Below are 10,153 nucleotides of genomic sequence, written 5' to 3' on the forward strand. Positions count from 1 at the left end.
CCTAAACTGGTGACTCTACTTTACTTTAAACCGGCACCCATTGATGGCAATGAAGCCCCTCACCACATATACTTTGTGCTCTTTTTGTGTGTGTCTCTCTTTCTGTCTGTCTCTGTCTGTTTCTATTTGCCTGTCTGTCTCTCTCTGTCTGTCTGTCTCTCTGTCTTTCTCTATTTGTCTGTCTGGCTCTCTCTGTCTGGCTGTCTCTCTCTCTGTCTTTCTCTGTCTGTCTGTCTGGCTCTCTCTGTCTGTCTGTCTCCGTATGTCTCTCTCTCTGTCTTTCTCTGTCTGTCTGGCTCTCTCTGTCTGTCTCTGTATATCTGTCTCTCTGTCTTTCTCTATTTGTCTGCCTGTCTGTCTCTGTCTGTCTGTCTGTCTCTCTCTGTCTTTCTCTATTTGTCTGTCTGGCTGTCTCTGTCTGTCTGGCTGTCTCTGTCTGTCTGTCTCTCTCTCTGTCTTTCTCTATTTGTCTGTCTGGCTGTCTCTCTCTGTCTGGCTGTCTCTGTCTGTCTCTGTCTTTCTCTATTTGTCTGTCTGGCTGTCTCTGTCTGTCTGTCTCTCTCTCTGTCTGTCTCTCTCTCTGTCTTTCTCTATTTGTCTGTCTGGCTGTCTCTCTCTGTCTGGCTGTCTCTGTCTGTCTCTCTGTCTTTCTCTATTTGTCTGTCTGGCTGTCTCTGTCTGTCTGTCTCTCTCTCTGTCTTTCTCTATTTGTCTGTCTGTCTGGCTCTCTCTGTCTGTCTGTCTGTCTGTCTCTCTCTGTCTGTCTCTCTCTATGTCTTTCTCTATTTGTCTGTCTGGCTGTCTCTCTCTGTCTGGCTGTCTCTGTCTGTCTCTCTGTCTTTCTCTATTTGTCTGTCTGGCTGTCTCTGTCTGTCTGTCTCTCTCTCTGTCTTTCTCTATTTGTCTGTCTGTCTGGCTCTCTCTGTCTGTCTGTCTGTCTCTCTCTGTCTGTCTCTCTCTCTGTCTTTCTCTATTTGTCTGTCTGGCTGTCTCTCTCTGTCTGGCTGTCTCTGTCTGTCTCTCTGTCTTTCTCTGTCTGTCTGTCTGTCTGTCTGGCTCTCTCTGTCTGGCTGTGTCTCTGTCTCAGGCAGCAGACAATGGTGGTTAATTGTAGTTTTGGTGAGTGCGGATTGAAACTTTGGACTCAAAACCCAGTTCCCTAAGTCACAGAAAGCTGCTGTATAAAATTTGGTGATTGTAAATCTTGTCATAGGATCTTATCTAGGGTTAAAACCCCTTTAATGATGTCACTACAACTATAAAACCTCATTTATCTAGTGAAATGACTGAAAACCCATAAGCAGCTGCTCATATTTCCCGTAATTGAGTTTATACGAGGACACGCCACATGGCTGGCAATGCTCTAGAGAAGGTTCACAATTTGCAAAATTTGCTACGATTATCTTCCTAATTTTCTCAACACCAGAAGTAAATCATGGGAATGACAACATTTTCCAGAGTGACAAGATCGCTCAGCGCTCGGAAAATCCTCCGCCGCTAGTGAACGCCATTGTTGTTTCCTTTAGGATTATATTAAAATTTTAGTGATAAAGGCTAAGTCATGAAAAAATCTGCAGCGCACAACACGACAATATCCCATAGTGAGCGTTAGGGAAAACAGAGGAATATACTGCCACCTAGTGTTGGTGCTGATTATTGCAGAATTTTTTAATCGGGAAAAACTTTAGGATTAAGATAACACAATGGGCCACATTTATCACTTGTTTTTTCTGTTGTTTTTGCGCCTTTTCGTTTAGGCGCACCGTTTTTGCGCCCGTTTTGCGATTAAATGTCAAATTAGCCGCGCAGCTAAAATAACCACCCTTCCCTCATCTATCGTTCAATTCCAGATGTTTTGCTGCGCCTAATGATATTCATCACGTGCGACTTTTGCATTTAGGCGCAAAAACACTCCAGCCCGAAGGTGGCGTTATCTGAGAAGAAAGCACTGAGCCCCTTTGCAGAAGAGCTCATTTCTAGCAGCAAAGCTCAGCCAGACACTGGAACATATAATGGATACATGAGATACATTACAGACAGGAGCTGCAGACTCTATTTACAGTTCATCACCTTCTATTTACAAAATATTCTGCAAAACGCTGAGCTCACAGCAAGAGCAAGAGAAGTTTGCACAAGTTTGCAGAATGTTGCAGATACTAAAAACAAGTGTCCCCCATGTAATTCTGCACAGTATCACCAGTGTATCTGAGGGGGATACTGTGCAGAATTACAGGGGTGCAGCAGGAGACCAGCACTGGGGGATCCCCTCCAGGAGAAGCCCCTGCTGAGGAGATTACTGGGTGCTGGGTGTCACATACCTGGGTGCTGCTGTGAGTGTTATCTTCATTCTGGTCTGTGGGAGAAGCAGAGAGGAGCTTGTAGCAGGATCACATGTAAGTGCCCGAATCTAACATTGCGCCTAAACTGTGTTAAAGTAAAGTGATTAATAAGAGGCAGAAAATATACTTATCACAGATGGTTGTAGCTTGTGATAATTCTGGCAAAACAGTGCGCCCGAATTTAGGCGCAACTACTACACTTAGGCGCACAACAGTGATAAATGTGGCCCAATAGATTTACCCTGGTGCGGTTGGGCGTGGGGACTGTATTTACTTCTATGGTGGACCTTTGATTTTTGGTCCCTCTCTAGGGTCCGTGCTGAGCCCAGGAGGCGCAGCGTTGTAATGTCGAATCTACAGAGCCGGCCCTGTACCATCTTATTGCTGTATTATCAGGGTAGTATCCCTTGGAAAATATCCATAAAACTGCTCATGAGGAAAGCAACCAATCACAGCCGGGCTTTCATTTCTCACTTTAACCATAGGACATAAAAGCTGTGCTGTGACTGGTTTAGACCGTATACTAAACATCCTGCAATGTTTTAGGGGAAAATATGGTGTCTCATGTATCTTTGTGAGATCAAATGAAGCAGCATATTCTGTCATTACCACATAGACATCCAAATATCCGTATTTTCTCTCTCCCGTCTCATAGTCAGCTGCCGCTTTTCCTCAGAGATGCAGTAACAAGTAATGTGGATCCAAGATGGCCGCTCTCTGTGTCCGTGTACTCTATATGATGACATCATAGTTGTGTATTCCCTTCTCCTGACAAAACACACGCACACTTGGCTGATAAAGCAACACTGACACACTGGGGGAGATTCATTATGCCTGTTCTGACAGATTTCTGACAGAGAAATCACACAAATATCCCCCTCCTTGTCAGTTTTCCTGTTTCCCCGACTTGCACGGCGCTTTGGGGTGTGAAAGTACAGACGCCAGATTTACTATAGTTCAGACCTGGTTTACAGGTCCAAGGTGGCGGAGTTAGCACCCATATTCACTAAAAGGCCAGAGCCTCTAAGTGTATATGGGCGCCGGACTACCAGTGAGGGATGGGGGAGGGACACTTTAAGACTGGCGTCAAAATCGCTAGTCTTATTAACCTACCCCCACTGTGTCCACTTCATCTGTACCGAGTATCAGCATTAGTCATCCTGCTATTAGTATAGGGACATAGTCATAATCCAAAACTTTCTACTAGGATATTTCATTTACCTATGGTTTATACTACTTTCCAGCCAATGGCAGACCTATTTAAACCCCACCCCATTTCCTAAATATACTGTATTTTTTGGACTATAAGGCGCACCGGATTATAAGGCGCACCTGATTATAAGGATGAATGAGCAGCAGGTGGCAGACCTGTGCACAGTTCAAGGCAGCTGTTGTCTGTAAGTACGGTTCATATATAAGGCGCACCTTTGATTTCTGGGAAAATCAAAGGATTTTTTGTGTGCCTTATAGTCCGAAAAATATGGTCTTTTTTACTTTGTTCAAACTCGAGGGAGGAAAACAAATTGTAGGTGGCGATTTTTTTTTAGACTGAAACCAAAGACATAGGGTGGTATTTCTGTACATTTGGTCTTACCTTTATGTCTGAAGGTTTAGTACTTATTCCCTGATATCCCATATTTCTGAGTATATATGAATATACAAAACTGAAAGTAAAGGGGTTAAGTATTTGTACCTGTTTTAGACATATGAATCCTAGTGGAGAGGCACCACAGAGTGGAGTAGGACCACACTCATCCAACAAGACCATTCCCCACTTCTGCCTTATCTTGACTAGAGATGAGCGCACCCGAACTTCGGTTTTGGCTTCCGCCATTCGCCAGCTTCGCCTAACCCGGACGTGCTGCTTGAGCAGCTTTACGCCACAAGTAATTAGACTCGGCTGTGATTGGCCAGGTGTGTCCACTCGGTGTCCACCTGGCCAAACGCAACATGCCTAATTGCTAGGGGTGTTAAGCTGCCTGTTTGGCTACATCCCATCAGGCAATACGTCTGGGTTCGGCAGAGCTGCCGAACCGTGGACGCCCAAACCAAAGCTTGGATCCATTTGTCTCTACTCTTCACCTTTCTTTGTTGTTTATTTCTCGAATACACATTTAAGGGTGTGTCCTCTGAGACCTACTACTCTATGCATGGACAAGTTAATCATGTGACTAAATTTCAAGGGATGATGGGCTGTATAGGTGATATCTATAAGGGCTTAACGTTGCATCACTGGGAAATCTTATTTTATGCCCATATATTAATATCTCTTTCAGATCTTCTGGTGGCTCTTTAAAAAACGAGGAGACCTCTCTAAAGCCCCAAGACATTTTGCAAGTGTTTTGGGCACTCTATGTGCCGGTCACAATACCAGAGAAAGGACAGGTCTTACATTTATGGCGACCATGTCCCAAAAGGGTATGTGTATATATTCGAGCACTCTGTTCTTTCTAATCAAGTTTACCATTTATGGTAAAGGGTGGACCTCAAGGAACTTTTAACAGAATTTTCATCCTATCCCTGGTGAGGTGGCCACCGGCCTCTACATCCAGTTGGAGAATGGATGGAGAGCCACCTATACATACCTCTATGGCACTGGTGGCGAACCTATGGCACGGGTGCCAGAGGTGGCACACAGAGCCCTCTCTATGGGCACCTGCACCATCACCCTAAAGCAGTTCTGGCAGTTCGCCAGACAGGACTCAAGGCCTCCTGCAGTTCCAGGCAGCCCAGAACCCTAGAAGGAAGCTACAATGATAATCCAAACTTCTTCTCCTTATTTCTACTGTATTGGTGTCCTCAGGTGCCTATACAATTTAAACATGTAACAGAGCAGAGAGTAATAAGTTACTGCTTAAATTGTCAAATCGGCACTTTGCGGAAAATATGTGGGTTTCGGTGGTAGTTTGGGCACTCGGCATCTAAAAGGTTTGCCATCACTGCTCTATGGGAATCAGTTGAAGTTTCGCCTCCAAGGGATGAGGTGGTCCTCATCTGAACAACTGTGGCCATTTTTTGCATAGATAGACCGTCCATTCTGTAGAATCCAAATATCTATTCACCAGGATCTTTGTAGACCCCTAAAAAAATTAAATTCTCTCCATACAAGTAGGCCCTTTGTCTTAATACCAGTTTATACTCAGATTATGACTCTCGATAAGACGTGAAGGTTCTGTCCCGTCATCCCCTAGTGTTGTAGGAACTTTCTAAAGCCAAGACATGTATCAGAACATAAGAGCACATTTGCTGTAAATGTAAGAGAGAAATTATAGGTTCACGCCGTCCGTAATATCTCTACGTCAGTGGCGCCAAGTGCTTCCATATCCTGCAGCTCGACGAAGACGCAAACTGCTTTCTTTATGCAATTATTTTATAAAACGCCAGAGCGACACTAGAAAAAAAAATTCTGTAACTAATACTTATAATCTTTTGCATGGAAAAAAAAAAGCAAAAGTTACGCAATTTTTTTTTTTTTTCCTTTTTTTGGCTTGTTAAAAATTAAAAAAAAAAAAAGAAAAAAAGATGAAACATCTACAGATATCTTTTTTTTGAGTTTGAACATGGAATGTAGCATTTGTTGTAACTGTACATATAAATAAAAATATATTTATTATCCCACGTACCATTCATTGCAATTCATATTGAAAAAAATAAAGGTTTTCTGAAATTTTGCCGTGTATGGTCCTTATTGGATGATGTGGGAAAGTAAGAATGAATGTTCATCAACCCCAGGAGCTCTTCAGTCTCATTAGCATAATTTTAAAAGTTGATTTTAGAAGGGAGGAGGCCATGGATAAGAAATATAAGATGATTACCACAGTCACGGTGCCTGGGTCTATGAGTAAGGGGTTGATCATGCTAGATTTAGATGGTAGATTTCTTTTAAACTTGCATCATTAACCATCTTATTTCCAAATATTTCCAAAACCAACCACATACAATGGAGTCACCGATGGGTTGTATGGTCTCCCAATCCCACTAATTACACATAGTGCAGAAGACAGGTAATACAATGCAAGGACGTCCTTGATTACATTCTGGCTGAACACAGTCAACACTAGGGGGAGCTAAAGAGTGAACATCTATAGTGGTGGCTGTACACAGCTGGAATTTTTTTTTTTTTTTTTTTCAATGCTGCTGCATTTTTATTCCTCGGTTACTTGATAGGAACAGAAAACAGAAAGAAATCCCACTATTTCGGCCCCCCCGAAATCTATCATGGGTCTGGCAGGGATTTGTTGTGTACACATCAATTTTTCACCTGCACTTCTTAACACATGGACATGTACCCAGAAGGCAATGGCTGCGATTACATTACTCACATAGTAAGTAGAGTAGTGATTGATTACTTTATCCTTCTCTCAAGGAGAAACTGGAATGATTGCTGCACCCACACTATAGAGGTCATGGGGTCAGATATCTCATTGAATGACCAATCATTAAAGGGATTAGCCAGGACTTAAGATACTGATTGTTAGGATCTAGAGCCAAACTCCTGGGAAATACTACAATAACTCTCTCCACAGCCCAAGATGGTTCTTTATGGCTGACACAGATTCCGTGGTTTGGAATTAGAGCAAAGATTCCGGGGATCAGACAATGTAACAAAGTTCCAATAAAACTTACACACGGTGGAGAAGTATTCTGTCCGCCCCCTTTCCCGTTTTCAGTCTGACTTTGCACTGAATAGATCGTCTTTGGAGCTTGCACATGTATTTAGAAAGCTAAGGCACCAGTTGCTGCTGCACTGTGAGCATTCAAAGGGGCGAGTAAGTGCCTAGTCAGAGCTTGTGACACATTTTATACAGCGACTCGTCAGAATCGTGTTGCACGTTGTACGTTAAAGGTGCAACAGTATTCAATAATCTGCTATACTACTGCAGATAGGACAATCTGTACACCCCCGCCCCTCTCCATAGGGATACATGGCGCAAGGTGCCGTATGCCATGAAAAAAATAGGACGTCCTATTTTTTTCATGGGGTACGGAGCGGTATGGTGTCGCACTGTACCACTCCAGTAGGGCGCCACACGCCCCTTTGCCTTCTATGGGGGACGTATATCGGCCGTATATACGTCCCCCTTGTGTTAGTGTGAATGCAGCCTTATACTGTATAACATGCTGCTTTCAGATAGGACACCATATACAATCTGCTTAGCTCCTCCTGCTCTATAACATGCTGCCAGCAGATAGGACACTGTCCTGCACCTCCTGCTCTATAACACTCTGGCTGCAGTTTGAACATCTGAGCTGTACCCAAACTCCAGGCACACGTTACTCTTTAGAAAGGGTTCTCTTTTGTGGCTACACAACCTCTGTTCACATTTTCATTATCACAAGATGAATGGTCAGACATTACATGATGAAGGATGGAATCTGTAGATCTACATCTATATATTATATGGGGTGGCTACCAACACAGTACCACAAAAAAAAACAAAAAAAAAACCACACCCTATACAAAGCGATCTAAGGAGAAGAAAAAAATAAAATAAATCTATTACGTTTTCCTACTATTGGCAAGAACTCATGCATAGGATGAAAGACGCATCCCCTATCCAGGGCTTCTGTAGTGCAGCATGTAACATATGTGATGTATATATGCGTGTGCACTAGTGTATACGTGTGTGTATGAGTGTAGAACCATGCATTTTATATGTGTGCATATACACGTGTAACTTGTCACCATGGACCTCATTTTACTAAAGACAGGTTACAGAAGCCCATTACAGCTGCAGTGCAAATCTGCCATTCATAAGCATTTACAGTACAATATAAACAGTGTGTTATAACTTACTTTTTGACCTCTATAGTCCCAGGGGTTGAGCTTTGGATGCATTTCAAAAAAGTAATATGCGACTCCTCAGCTCTCAGCCCCCACCTTTGTGCTCCTGCACAGCTCCTCCCTCCTGCTCAGTCACAGGCAACGCAAATGAAATGCATCCAAAGCACAACCCCTAGCACTACACAGGATTTTGTCAGGGTATAAGGCAAGTTATAACACAATTATATAGTAAAGCAAATGCTTAGAGAAAGCAGAAAAGCAGATTGCAAAAGCCCATTACAGATGCATTGCCAATTTGTCTTTAGTGAAAATGAGGTCCCTGATGACAGGTTCCCTTTAGAGGACTGTCCTCCATAAAAAACAAGCAAGGAGCTTAATGCTGCCCCATTTTTAGCAGTGATAAACGGCTAGCTTTATCAGAACCCTCTGCACTGTACAATAGGAATGCCGATCCACGCTCCGGAGTATTTATGAGTGGGCAGTCCAAGGCGCTGCTTCTTCTGTGGACCGTCTCTCCCACTCCATAGGCCAGCAGTGATTGCCTGGACCAAGCCCCTCATGAACAGCTTTGAGCTTGGCCATGTGTTCCTATTGTACTGCGCGGCAGTGTCTGCTAGCTTTATCGGAGGGTTGCAATAAAGCTAGCAGTGTAACACTGGTAAAAATGGGGTTACTAAAGTAAGCAGCTCCTAGTGCTTTTTAAGGGTGACAGGTCCTCTTTAAAACAGGTTGTGCATTTCTAGCAGATTATTGATATTTCTGTAATGAAAGTTAGAATATTTTGCAATATACTTTTAGTATCGATTCCCAAGGCTATGTTCCCATCTTCAGTTTTGAAGCCAAAAGAAGGTGTGGATCACAATGGGTAGAACATGTCATTCAGAGGTGCTACTCTTTCCACTCCAGTCCTGGTTTGGACATCAAAAACTGCATGAAAAAGTTGAACGCGTGAATGCAACCTTAGGGTGTTCTACATCTCTGCTTGCAGTCATTGAACAGGAAGCTTCATTGTTTACTTCCTGTGGATAGAAATCGATCCCTGGTCAAATGTCGTCACACACAGGTGCTGGGCTTGTTATATCCCTGGTCATGTGATGTCACACAGATGTATGGCTCATAACACACAGCTCTGATACCCAACTCTGTGCACCTGACAGCACATGACCCGACTCATGAAGTATACATTGCAACTTCCTTTAGAATAACATCAAGCATAGATATCGAAAACCATGTGGAATTGATACAGAAAGTATCAATTGCAGAACTTTTCATGCCGCAAACAAAAACAATTATATGCTGTAACTTAAGCCCTGCTAACATTACTGAAGACCACATTACACAGACAGAGGAACAGCAGCGTATTCAGATGTAGTCCATCTATAAGCAGCCTATTACTGCAGTAACCACTTATTGAACCCCATTTGACATCTGAGCAGATGCAGAATACAGAATCTCTATGGCCCCATAATACATATTTGTAGGGGTGCGGCAGTGCTAGATCACCTTTGTATTTCACCATATTATAAAAACTATAATAAATCTTATATGAAGTTGTTGTGTGGACGTCTTCTTGCGGCTCCACACAGAAAATCAAATGCATACCAAAAAAAATAAATAAAAATCCCATAAAAGCCACAGGACTCCTCAATACATCTGGATGGTGAACACAAAGCTTGCAATTATTTTATGCGATTTATTTTTTTTAATTAACTTTGCCGAGACTGGAATGAGAGATAAATAGAAGGCACAACAATTTTGCTCTTTTTTGAAAAGTTTTGTTTTTTTACAAATACAAACTAAAAACCATGAAAAAGGGAAAAAAAAAAATTCCCTATGGAAGAAAAAAAAAAAATATTTCACAAATCCAAAATTTGTTTTAAAGTCAAATAGATAGACAATTAAAACTTATCCCAAAATTTGAAAATTTGAGTGGTAAAAACCAGTAGTTTCCATAATTTACTATGTTCTCGTTTCCATGATGGCGCCGTATTTATATTCATAAAAAAAAAAAAAATTTGTTGTTAGTATG

The sequence above is a fragment of the Engystomops pustulosus genome, chromosome 4 (assembly GCF_040894005.1).
Source record: "Engystomops pustulosus chromosome 4, aEngPut4.maternal, whole genome shotgun sequence".
Taxonomy (NCBI): domain Eukaryota; kingdom Metazoa; phylum Chordata; class Amphibia; order Anura; family Leptodactylidae; genus Engystomops; species Engystomops pustulosus.